The following is a 13,393-nucleotide window of genomic DNA, read 5'->3' on the forward strand; positions in this document are numbered from 1 at the left end:
AGAAAGTTGAAATTTCGCACTGTGGTTTATATGTCGACCTAGTACCCAAATATATACTGTTCAAAAAAAGAAACGCATAGTTGCTACTTGCCAAATTTGTTTTATTTTTTGAAAAAATTAACAGAAAATCCAATATTTAGATTATTTGTTTGAAATTTGGTATGGACACAGTTGAATGCACACACAGTTCATTTGCATCTTCAAATCAATCAGTCAATCAATACGATTGGGTGCCGAGGCTGTCAAGTCAGTAGGGGGTGTGACTGCCTTGAGCAGCAACAACTGCCCGGCACCTTCTGGGCATGGACTGGATCAGATGCCGGATATCTTGATGTGGGATGGTGTCCCACTCCTCCTGAAGTGCCTGCAATAGATCGCGGTGATTTGCCGGCGCTTCTTCTCGCCTGCGCACACGTCTGTCCAATTCATCCCAGAGGTGTTCTATCGGGTTCATGTCTGGCGACATGGATGGCCAGGGAAGCACCTGGACATGGTGGTCGGTGAGGAACTGGGTGGTGAGTCGTGCTGTGTGCAGGCGAGCGTTGTCCTGCTGGAATATGGCATCCTGGTCAGCCAGAAGAGGAAGGGCGTGTGGGCGCAGAATTTCCTCCACGTATCGCTGGGCAGTTATGCGCCCTTGGACGTGCACCAGGGTGCTCCTTCCAGCGGTATTGATCGCCCCCCACACCATGACGCCTCCACCACCATGAACGGGTGCCTCATCCACACAGTTGGGCGCGTAACGTTCGTTTACTCTCCGGTAGACCCTCCTCCGACCATCATGTCGCTGGAGCAGGAAGTAGGACTCGTCGCTGAACCACACGTGTCTCCAGTGATTCCGGACGGTCCAGCGAAGGTGCTGGTTGCCCCACTGCACTCGGTTCTGGCGATGGCGGCGGGTGAGGACAGCTCCTCTGTGAGGTCTGCGAGCTCTCAAACCAGCTTCATGCAGGCGGTTCCGCACGGTCTGGTCCGATAATCGGTGTGGCCCGGGGAGAGCCTGGACAGAAGATGAGGCCGACAGGAAACGATTCCGGAGGTGGCGGAGCCGTATGAAGCGGTCGTGAGCAGCAGTTGTCGCCCTTGGTCTTCCCGCTCGTGGCAAGTCAGCAACGGAGCCAGTGGCTTGAAACCTGACCCACAGTCTACTGATGGTGCTCTGGGACACGTGGAAGTGCCTGGCGATTGCACTTTGACTTTGGCCTGCTTGTAAACGACCCAATGCAATTTGGCGGTCTTCTCTGCTCAATCGGGCCATCTTTCGTCGCTGAATTATCGTCTGATTTCTTTGTGGCGAACAATCCGCTTTTATGGGTTTTGGAAGACATGGTGAGAGCTCAATATTTCCCGAGTTTCACGAGATTACACTGAAGCATGACGAGTGGTCATGCCAAATGAGCAATTTTGACATTGTAGCCACTGATAACGCATGCGTCACGTGCAGAGCTCACTTGTGGCAATGGACGAAAGGTCGACGACCAGATAAACATTTTCTGCAGTTTGGTGGATATCCTTGTAGCCATATAACTAAATTAACCAAATATTACAAGCTATGCGTTTCTTTTTTTGAACAGTATATATAGACATTCTGGAAAACGTTATTTGTTTAGGATTTAAATATATATGTGAAAACATAATATTAATAAGGTCCCCATATCCACGTTCCCCATATTCCTAAACAAATAACGTTTTCCAGAATGTCTATATATATTTGGGTACTAGGTCGACATATAAACAACAATGCCAAATTTCAAGTTTCTGGGAACACTAACTAATTTTTTTTAATATTCAGGCATAACAACATTCTTTCACATGTATTGTTTGCAAAACTTGTTTTAACTTCAAACTTGTAAGATTAAGGCCACGGTCTTCAGTTTTCTCTTTTATTGGTCCTTGTTTGAGCAGTTCTTATGAAGCTGTGTTGTATTCAAATTGATAGTTTGTCATTTGGTTTCGTACTAGTAAGGAAGTGTTCTTTTCAGCTGTGAGCTATAAGCGTTTATATTGATGCTTCAGACACGGCATAATCTTTTGAAGAACATATCTGCAATTCCCAGTCATACAGCAAGACCCAGGGTCATGCATGCATACCTACATAACTTGTATAGCCCAGCAAATAATAGTATTACATCAGGGTCTCATTTCGGGGTCGGACTTATCGCTATTTTGTTTTTCTTGTCAGCTATTAAATTCTAAGACACCGGTACAAAATGTTTTCTTATTACGGAAGCCGAAGCGGGGTTTCGCGGGGTACCCCCGGGGTTCCGCAGGGTTTCGCGGAAAATAGCTACTGCACGCATACTGCATGCGTCAGACGTTCTCAACATCAACATTCCGCGATCGTCACCTGTGTTTCTGTTGAAGCTCCTGGAGTGACTCAGAATGTGTGTTGCCGTGTTCCACTCCCTTTTCGTTTTTTTCTTTTCTTCAAGCAAGACAGATAGTCATTGTAAATTTATCTGTGAGATTTCATTCAATTTTATTTGGGTTTAAACCGTTTTAATGACATTAAAATCATTTAAAGCTGTCGGTGTTGCTGTGTGTAGATTTCATTTATTTGTGCGAGTGCGTGCAGTTTGCATCGATGGTGCGATTAGTTTGAAAAATGTCCGATTACATTCCTCTTGACAACCTCAATTTCAAAATGAGCCCCTGTTATATTGTGGTTTTTTTTTGCTTAACGCCCAGCCGACCACGAAGGGCCATATCAGGGCGGTGCTGGTTTGACATATAACGTGCGCCACACACAAGACAGAAGTCGCAGCACACAAGACAGAAGTCGCAGCACAGGCTTCATGTCTCACCCAGTCACATTCTTCTGACACCGGACCAACCAGTCCTAGCACTAACCCCATAATGCCTGACGCCAGGCGGAGCAGCCACTAGATTGCCAATTTTAAAGTCTTAGGTATGACCTGGCCGGGGTTCGAACCCACGACCTCCCGATCACGGGGCGGACGCCTTACCACTAGGCCAACCGTGCCTGTGCCACTGTTATATGGTAAGATGTAATGAATAGGTTTGCTCTACATATTGCACCAACAGGCCAGCAAGTTGTCTCAATCTCTGTGCTATGTCATTTTTTCTAGCTGGTCCATATTTCTTCAGTAAGCTTTCGCCAAAAAGCAACAACATGCTGTCTTTGCCCACAACTTCAGCTAGTCCATCTTAAAACCGTGTCTTCATTTAGTGCTGAAGCTTTGCTCGCACATTCATACATGTTCTATTGTTGAGACAAGTATTTTGGTTAATTGCGGCTTGAATTATCTTCCCTGACGGATACATGCCTTTTTGAAGGAGATGCCCAAAACCATTTATTAAAGTTTGTATTTCAGCATGAGACCAGCTTGAATTTACGCTTGTCTTCATGAGCTTTGTCGACCTCTGCCTTTAATTATTTTTTTTTGTTTGTTTATTTTTTGCTTAACGTCCAGCCGACTACGCAGAGCCATATCAGGACGAGGAAGGGGGGGATGAAGGGGGCCACTTGTCAAGCGATTCCTGTTTACAAATGCACTAACCCATTACTTGTGTCCCAGCAGGCTTTAGTAAAACTAAATTAATACCTACTGGAAGATTACCAGTTTCCAGTATGTTAAAATAGGCTTAACCTATCTACTGCTGGACTTACATCAGAACACTAACAGATTAAACTATACATGAATCGCGAGACAAGCGGCAAGAGAAGAGATTTTTGGAAAAAATACAGGTGAATGAGCAAGATTAAGGCAGAAAAAAGAAAAGAATTCATGAAGAAAAAGAGAGCATGACAGGAAAGAGGAACCAAAAATCTACCTAACAGTAAACTAGAAAGCTCCTGCGGTTCCAAAAACAGGAGGGGCCTTTAATTTCTTAACCGCAGTGCCCCACTGCGGGAGCCTTTAATTAGGTAATAAACAATGCATGTTATTAGTAGTAGCAAAAGTATTTAGATATTATAAGAGTATGTCCACTAGAACCCGACATGTAGCATCTATATATAAATAAAATTTAAATAATATTGTGGCGGTTTCTGCGACTTCCATTACTCGCGCAGAAGCGTCTGATTGGAGAAACTAGAGGTCAAAGTATGTACCAAAATGTTGCTAACTTGACGTTGAGCAATGTAAAATAACATATTTTTTTTAAACAAACTTTGAACTCGAATTTCTCCAATCAGAAGATTCTGCACGAGTAATGGAAGTCGCAGAAACCGTCACATATGATGGTGGCGGTATAAACATACCAAGCGGTTCTGCATGTGTGCGACATGTGTAGTCGCAATCCTTGACGGAGGAGTCATCGCTCCCCAAATCACCCACGATGCCGGTGTTGTCATTGCCCAAATCACCCACGATGCCGGTGTCGTCATTGCCCAAATCAGCCACGATGCCGGTGTCGTCATTGCCCAAATCAGCCACGAATTGCCCAAATCACCCACGATGCCGGTGTCGTCATTGCCCAAATCACCCACGATGCCAGTGTCGTCATTGCCCAAATCACCCACGATGCCAGTGTCTTCATTGCCCAAATCACCCACGATGCCAGTGTCGTCATTGCCCAAATCACCCACGATGCCGGTGTTGTCATTGCCCAAATCACCATGACCAACTGAAACAAAGATTAGTTTAAAATTATAGAATCTTTGCTTATTGTTGATTTATAACACCGACACAAGACAGACGATGGACCTTCTTGACTGTCACGACCTCAAACAGCATGTAGACGCTCCCACACGCAAAACACACATCATTGACTGGATTGTCACCCACGAGTCCACTGACCTGGTGTACGACATCCTGCTGAATGACTACCTCAGATCCGATCATTCTGCAGTTTTGTTCTCTCTTAAGATGGCCAAACCATCCAAACAGAAAAAGCGCGTAGTCCGCCGTAACCTCAAAGAAGTTAACACTGACACATTTCGCGCAGAAGCAGCCCGCCGACTGCTTGATCCTCCGGTATCCTCAGACCCTGTACGTCATTACGACTCCACTCTCAGCACACTTCTTGACGAACATGCACCCGCAAAAACCAAACTCATCGTAGATTGGCCTTCTGCACCCTCGATCACAGCTGAAGTTAAGTATACAAAACAGTTGCGTCGCCGAGCAGAGAGGAAGTTGCGAACCTCAAAGCTGGTAGTTGACAGACAGATTTACAACAAGCAAATGGAACATGCTCAGACACTCATCGCAGACGCCAAACAATCGCACTACAGCACCAAAATCTGTGAAACAACCTCTGCCAAAACACTCTTCTCCACAGTGAATGACCTTCTTGGCTGCTCTTCTGCTTCTCCCTTGCCCAACAACATCGACCCCTCCAAACTGTCGCAAGCTTTCTCTGATTACTTCCATAACAAGATCCAAACCATCCGTGACAAACTAGACAAAATCCCACACCAAAACTCTTAAACTTCTCCTGCATTTACAGGCACTCCCTTCACACACTTTCAGCCTCTCACTCTCACTGACCTGGAGAAAGTCCTCAAAGAAATGACCTTGAAAACCTGTGACCTTGACCCTCTTCCCACACAACTCTACTGACTGTCTTCCTGAACTCCTCCCTTCTATTCTCAAAATCATCAACACTTCTCTGCAAACAGGCACTGTCCCCAACTCCTTTAAGACTGCTATTGTCAAACATCTACTGAAGAAACCATCGCTCGACCCAAACACTCTCAGCAACTACCGCCCTGTCTCAAACCTTTCCTTCATCTCCAAACTCCTTGAAAGAGTCGTCCTAAAACAACTCAACTCTCACCTTCTTTGCAACAATCTTCTCTCTCCGCTTCAATCTGCCTATCGTCCTCACCACTCCACCGAAACTGCCCTTCTCAAAATCACTACTGATCTCCTCCTTGCCACTGACCAAGCTGAAATCTCTGCCGTCGCTCTACTTGATCTATCAGCGGCCTTTGACACAGTCGACCACAACATCCTCCTTCAACGCCTTCAGTACACCTTTGGTATCCATAGCACAGCTCTTTCTTGGTTCTCTTCTTATTTCACCGACCGCTACCAGACTGTTTCGATTGACAAACTGAACTCTGACCCCATCAGGCTTGAGTGCGGAGTCCCTCAGGGCTCAGTCCTTGGGCCTGTACTAATTACTCTCTACACTCAACCTCTTGACCACATCCTTGACCGACACAACGTTCTCCACCACTCTTTTGCCGACGACTCTCAACTTCACAACAGCTCTTCCCCTGACCAGTCTGAATCTCTTCTTTCCTCTATCTCTGACACTATCACTGACGTGCAGAATTGGATGACAGAAATCAAACTTCAGCTCAATAGCAACAAAACTGAAGCTATCCTAATAGGCACTACATCCAAACTCTCCAAAGCCACTTCCGACTCTCTTCAACTCTCTGACTCTTCTGTCCCTCTGTCTTCTGCTGTCAAAAACCTCGGAGTCACTCTAGACAACACCCTTTCCATGAAACAACACATCTCTTCTGTCTCTCGCACCTGCTACTTCCAACTCCGCCGCATCGCCACTATCCGCAAGTACCTCACCACAGATGCTACCGCCAAACTGGTCACGTCCACCATTCTCTCACGTCTTGACTATTGTAACTCTCTCTTGGCGGGTCTTCCCTCTTCTTCTATCTCTCGTCTCCAACGCATTCAAAATAGCTCTGCCCGTCTTGCCTTACGAAAGAAAAAGGGAGATCATATCACCCCCCTCCTAAATCAGCTCCACTGGTTGCCCGTTCCTGCCCGTATCACATACAAAATCAACACTCTCACCTACAAATGCCTCCATGGTCTCGCCCCTGCCTATCTCTCCGACTCTCTCTCTCTCTATGTCCCTTCACGAGCACTCAGATCATCTGCCGACTCCCTCAAGCTCAACATCCCCCACACCAAACTCAAAACAGCAGGTCAACGCTCATTTTCTTTCCAAGCACCTAGCCAATGGAACACACTACCTCTCCCCCTCCGTCAACAACAGTCCCTCGAATCATTCAAATCTGCACTCAAGACATTCCTTTTTTCCACATAATCCATGCATTCTACACTGCCCACCCCAATACAATACAATACAATACAATACAATAACTTTATTAATCTCTAAAAGAGAAATTACATTGCTGAGCGTTTGTGTCCGTAATAATAACATACATAAAACATTCAAAATAAACATTTGTTCTTTGTCCTGAGAAAATATAGCACATTGGTTATCACATAAGAAAGTATATTAAAAATAAATTAACATGCATTCACCATCAACAATGCACAAAAGAAAGTCAGCACCTTGCCGGTTATCACATATTGTCTAAGAGAGTAGAATAAGAGTATATAATCATGCAAAACAAAATCAACAATACTGAAACAATACAGAACACTGACCCCGTGCATCAGAGCGACAACACCAGCATCTACCGCCCCACCTGAGAATTGAAGATGTGAATTGCAGATGGAATGAACGAATTTCTGTAGCGTGTGGATCTTGCGGTTGGTTGTCTGAATCTGTTGCTCCTGTCTGTCCGTCTACTGTCAAATTCCGGTCTGAGTGGGTGCGAGTCGTCAGCCAAAATCTTCTGTACCTTGTCAGTCAGTCGTCGTTCATGTGTTGATGTGAAATTGTCCTGCTTCCTCCCAACCACCCCACTTGCTTTCCTGATGAATTTATCTAATCTATCCCTGTCTTGCTTGTTGATGTTGCCACCCCAACACACGGAGCCAAAGTACAACACACTATTGCACGTTGAAGTGTAAAACATCTGAAGGATTTCTTGTCTGCAGATGTTAAAAGACCTGAGTTTTCTCAAAAAGTACAGGCGAGAGTGGAGTTTCTTCACAAGGGCATCAGAGTTTGGTTTCCATGTCAACTTATTGTCTATAATCACCCCCAAAAACCTATACTGCTCTACCTTCTCTACGACCTCCCCCTTGATCACTATCTCCCTGTGTACATGTTCCCCCCTCCTGTTGTCCATTATCATTGTCCATCCCACCTTGAATAACTGTACATATTTTAATGGTTGCTGGTGTGTGTGTGTTGGTGACTTTAAGTCTCCGTGTGTGTGAATGAGTGTATGTGCGCCTTGAGTCGCCTGTTGGGGAGATATGTGCGCGTTATAAATATTCGTATTATTATTATTATTTATGTCAAACACTCTACCGTACCTCGAAATGTTTTAGCTCTTTGCTCAAGTGCTATTATTATTATTATTAGCATTGCTTAACGTCTAGCCGACTACGGAGAGCCTTCTCAAGATATCCCCATGCTGCCAACTAAAAAACAACAAAAAACATCATTGGCGGTCTGTCACTAGCCCCGTAGATGAACCCGACATGTAGCATCTATATATAAATAAAATTTAAATAATATTGTGGCGGTTTCTGCGACTTCCATTACTCGTGCAGAAGCTTCTGATTGGAGAAACTACAGGTCAAAGTTTGTCCCAAAATGTGTTATTATTATTTCACGTTGCTTAACATCTAGCCTGTGTTGCTAACTGGATGTTGAGCAATGTGAAATAATAATAAGAACATTTGGGAACAAGCTTTGACCTCGAGTTTCTCCAATCAGAAGTTCTGCACGAGTAGTGGAAGTCTCAGAAACCGTCACTTATGATGGTGGCGGTATAAACATACCAAGCGGTTCTGCATGTGTGCTCGTCACGTCGCAATCCTTGACGGAGGGGTCATCGCTGCCCAAATCACCCACGATGCCGGTGTTGTCATTGCCCAAATCACCATGACCAACTGAAACAAAGATTAGTTTAAAATTATAGAATCTTTGCTAATTATTGATTTATGTCACTCTATCGTAAATAAGAACAAAAAGTCCCAGTCTCTAGGCTGGGGGAGGATGGAATCTGTGGCATCCCGGAGGCCGTCATTGCCCCCACGACTTCAAAGAGAGAGAGAGAGAGAGAGAGAGAGAGAGAGAGAGAGAGAGAGAGAGAGAGAGAGAGAGACTTCAAAGAGAGAGAGAGAGAGACTTCAAAGAGAGAGAGAGAGAGAGAGAGAGAGAGAGAGAGAGAGAGAGAGAGAACCAACGTATGGTTCCTGATGGCTTTCTTGCCTGAAGAGTGAAGTCAGGTGTATGTAATTTCATCGTTGCATGCACAACAGAAACTTCTTAATCATAAACTCCATTATCTTTTTTGAGAATCTAACTCCTTCATCCACTTCCAAGACCATTTATTTGGATGTTTTGCCTCACTTGGCAACTTGTCGTCAAGCTGATTTGCACATGGGTCTCCATTCTTGAAAAAATCCACGCTTTCACTTATCGTGGTGGCCATTTTGAATGTAAAACAGGAAGTGACCACAAAGGGAAGCAAAGACTTGTGGGAGAAAAAGTGAATCTTTTTGAGACAAGTGAGGCCCTGATAAGGATGTTTAGGGAAAATGTAACTTTTGAAAACATAGGTAAATGTAAACATCCTTGTCAGGGCCTCACTTGTCTCAAAAAGATTGCAAGCGCTTACGATCTGCAACGCTGGGCTGTTTGACGAAATTATATTTATTATATCGCGCATGCACAAGATGTTTGAAAATGCGGGAATTGGTATTTCTTTGCGTGAAAAGGCGCGCATCCAAATTTTATTTTTGCGGGATTTCTTTCATATTTGCGGGAATGCGCGGTCTAGAATCGACACTGCGACAGATCAAAACGTGTCAGAAGGTTTTTGCCAGAATGGAAGGACGAATTTCCTTGGTTAGATTTCGACAGTGGAGTGTGCGTGAGCGCAACTCCATGACTGTGTGTAGGGGTGGGGACGAGTTTTTGCATTCAGATTGTGGGTAACCTGATTTTTGTGCGGGTAAGTTAAAAATGACATGTTACATACCCGGGGAAAGCTGAATTGACAAAAATGTGGCCACCCCTGCGTCCCGTGACAGTAAGGTGGGTTCGTATCATGAAGGAGTTAACAAAAGTGACATTTAGCCCTAATGACAGTGAGGGGCGACATTTGTATTATAGCCTACAACAATACAAATGTCGCCCCTCACTGTCATCAAAGGGTACGAGTCGTGCATCCCTCTCATTACTAGTACTATTGATTGCCAGCACTAAGAAAACTATTAGGAAAGGGTGTATTTTTCAAATAAGTCCAGAGGCTATTTAATTTAGTAGCAATGGACTTCAGACTTTTTATGGAAGAGAACAAATTCCAAAATGATAGGTTTTAAATCGTTTTAAGTAGGGCTAGGCGAGGCGCTCTCTTGCCAACATTGCGTCATAATCTGAAAGGTTCCGCGACGCAATATTCCTGATCCTGATACTAGCTGCGTCGATATCATCGGAAAATGCACTTTCCAAACCTACTTGTGATATAGACTGCGCACATTTCTTTGCAACCAAACAGCGCCGAAACTCAATTATGTAAGACAGATCTCTTACTTTATCAACATCAGTGGTTGTCTATTGACAACTTGATGCGGCATGCGTGTTCAGATTGTTACGCGAAGCTGTGGTTCACTCTCCCATCTCTGTCAAAATGGCGGAAGGCCGAATCAAGCCACCAGCCACACGTCACTTCCGGAGAGGGACATTATTTTCTTTCGTTTTCTCCCGAGCTTTTGAGAATACGGGTTAGAAAAGTGAGTCATTATCTTCACTGGAACATATTGAATACGAACTCTAGCGCATAAGTCATTAAATTGAAAGAAGAAAGAGAAACACATGGTTATTTCAGTATTTTTTTTTACCATGGAGACAGCCTTTAAACTTACCACAGATATGTCGTCAGGACATGAATCCAGCCAATGTGTGACTTTCGTGGTCTCGTATACACATGGAATTGCGAAGTTCTGAAGACATGGGCTTGTGAAGTTGTGTTGAAGTGGACTTGGACGGGATTTGTCGTGTTCTGTAGACCCAAAACACTGATTTGTACATTCATGTGTTGGAAAACACAGGATTTCCATTTCGTAAAGTTTCAATCAAGCCGCCATTCGTGTTTCAATTTTCAGCTACTTGAATCTAGTTTTGCCTTTCCATATTTGGCTAATCATTATGAGCTATTAAAGGGGCACGCCATAGCTATAGTTCGGACAATTTGCATCGAGTCTATCAGAATCCTCACCTTCCAAACTGTAATATTCCCACGTTCCACATCCACAAACCCTGCATAGCTACAGAAAGCAGAAATGTTTGAAGAACTAAATCCTTGCGCGCATTTATGTGTAGTGGAAGTGAGTGACAAGCCAGAGCTACGCTTCACTCACAACCCAATTTGGCAACCGTCAGTTTAAAGCAATTTAATTGCAGATAAATGTCAGTTATAACCCTCTATTTCTGATCAGGTCTCCATGCAATCACTTTTTGTTCTTCCAGTCTATTTAGATAGCTGGGATAATATTGCAGAGGGACGTCCTCATGAATATTTCATCTACATCAGTGTTGCTGCCAGCGTTAGAGGACAATAGGTCATTTGGACCTGACCGTAAGAAATCAATAGGTCCAAATGTCCTGGCTTTAAAAAAGTAATAGGTCTTACCGTCTACAATTGACCGCGGCACCCTTGTTAATTTTAAAGTAAATCACAAATTTGTGTCAGCACACACGCATGTGTGTGTGTTTGTGTGTGAGTGTGGGAGGGGAAAGAGAGAGAGAGGGAGCTGATTTTCCACAATAAGTTATAACGTGACTTCAAATTAATTTTGCCATTTAATGACAATAAACGTTCAACTTTGGCAATTGCCAGAAACTTAAACTGCCAACCGTCAGAATCAACCAGGTAAACATGGTTAGATCACGCCACCTATTTGTCAAATATGATATGAACTTAAAATAAATGGGAAAAAATGACTAGAATATTCAAGGACTCCTGAAACAAAAAGGTAACATTTGAAACACTAGCTGTGTTGGTCCTAGAGTACAGTGTCACTGCCATTCCTAGGTACTGGTGGATTTTCAGAGAACAGCCTCCTGGAACAGAGAGTGGAGTGTACACTAGTACGACCTCATCTAGAATACGGCAATCCTGCCTGGTTTCCGAGACTAGTACGCCAATCAACATCAATCGCAAGAGTCCAAAGAAGAGCTACTAAACTGATTTACGAAATAAAAGACTACACATATGAAGAGAGACTAAGATACTTGACTTTGCCTACACTAAAGGCAAGAAGAAAGAGAGGGGACCTAATACAAGCGTATATAATATTTAACGAAATTGATGACACTAACAAAGATTTCTTTTTTAAATCACCGCAGACTAACATTGTTGTAACACGTAACAGTACTGACAAAATACAAAAAGAAAGACATGATAATAACAATACAAGAAAATTTGCTTTCAGCTATAGAGTTACAAATGACTGGAACAAACTAACAACTAACATTAAACGGGCTCCCAGTACAAATGCTTTCAAGAACCTCATTGACAAACACAACGCTGGACACGACAGTCGTTGCAATAGTCACTCCCGGTGCACTTCACTTCAGTGATTGCCTTCGAGGGCCGATTAGACAGCCATTGACCAGAACTATCAATTCACAGCGGAATTCCCACTCAGAAGAGACTCCTTCGATGCGAAGAAGCCCTCTCAAATCTTCAATGCCTAACTCAAATAAATAGATATAACACTGTTCTTATAAAGTGCGCTACATAAAATCTAAGGCTTACCTGTACGAGTGGTGTGCCTGATTGTACGAAAGGGAAAAAAATCCCATGCAGCGACCATGTTCATTGTTCAGATTTCTTGAAAAGGCCCGGATCGCTTATCGCTTACGCTCTAAACAATAATAAATATTTCACTGAGGTAAAGCAATTATTTCCAAATGTTCAGAAAATATAAGATAAACTTGTGAAATAAACCTGTAAAATAGTTATTTTACAGTTTTATTTTACACAGCAATGTTAAAAAAAAAAAGAGAGAGAGAGATAATTTTTTTTTTTTTTTAGTGTCGTAAGCACAAGAATGCTAAAAGCTCAGAAGAGATTGTTTGACGATGCAGAGATCTGTAGCAAGGGAAGGGGGACAACCAAGTCAGAACTCAAATGCTTTTGGGAACACGAGTTAAAACCCCTCAATGGTCAAGCTGAACACGAAAATTACATTTTGAGGTTACCTTGGATATGAGAACATGCTAATGTTCCCATAACCACAGAATGTTCCCAGATCCACGCTCTCACACTTACAGATGTCCCCAGATCCAAGACATTTTAAAAGTATATATATATATATATATATATATATGTCTGCGTCAATTAAGACAAGTGTAAACCCCCCTAGACGTCTACCCTTGAAGGAAACGAATGTGATGTAGAAATTACTTCATTTATGTTCACATCTGTGTCCGGAAAATTCCATCCCTCAGAGAGCACACAAGCGCGTCTCATTTGCAAAGCAGTCTCGGTAAGATGCTCTGCTGACTCCGGTAACGCCCCCTGGGGAAAGTGTGTCAATCAGCAGACGCGTGGTGATGAAGTCTCGTTCGG

At 43.5% G+C, this 13,393-nt stretch overlaps 1 long non-coding RNA gene across 1 annotated transcript; it reads right to left on the reverse strand.

Annotated features, from left to right (window-relative positions):
* Positions 1–2,181: 2,181 nt before the first annotated feature.
* Positions 2,182–13,141, reverse strand: LOC138976372 (uncharacterized). Its single transcript, XR_011458966.1, has 4 exons — positions 12,578–13,141; positions 10,683–10,819; positions 8,592–8,702; positions 2,182–4,590 (listed from the first exon to the last, which is right to left on the reverse strand). It is a non-coding gene; the product is annotated as an uncharacterized lncRNA (long non-coding RNA).
* Positions 13,142–13,393: the final 252 nt, after the last annotated feature.

Source organism: Littorina saxatilis, linkage group LG9, assembly GCF_037325665.1.
Source record: "Littorina saxatilis isolate snail1 linkage group LG9, US_GU_Lsax_2.0, whole genome shotgun sequence".
Classification (NCBI taxonomy): Eukaryota; Metazoa; Mollusca; class Gastropoda; order Littorinimorpha; family Littorinidae; genus Littorina; species Littorina saxatilis.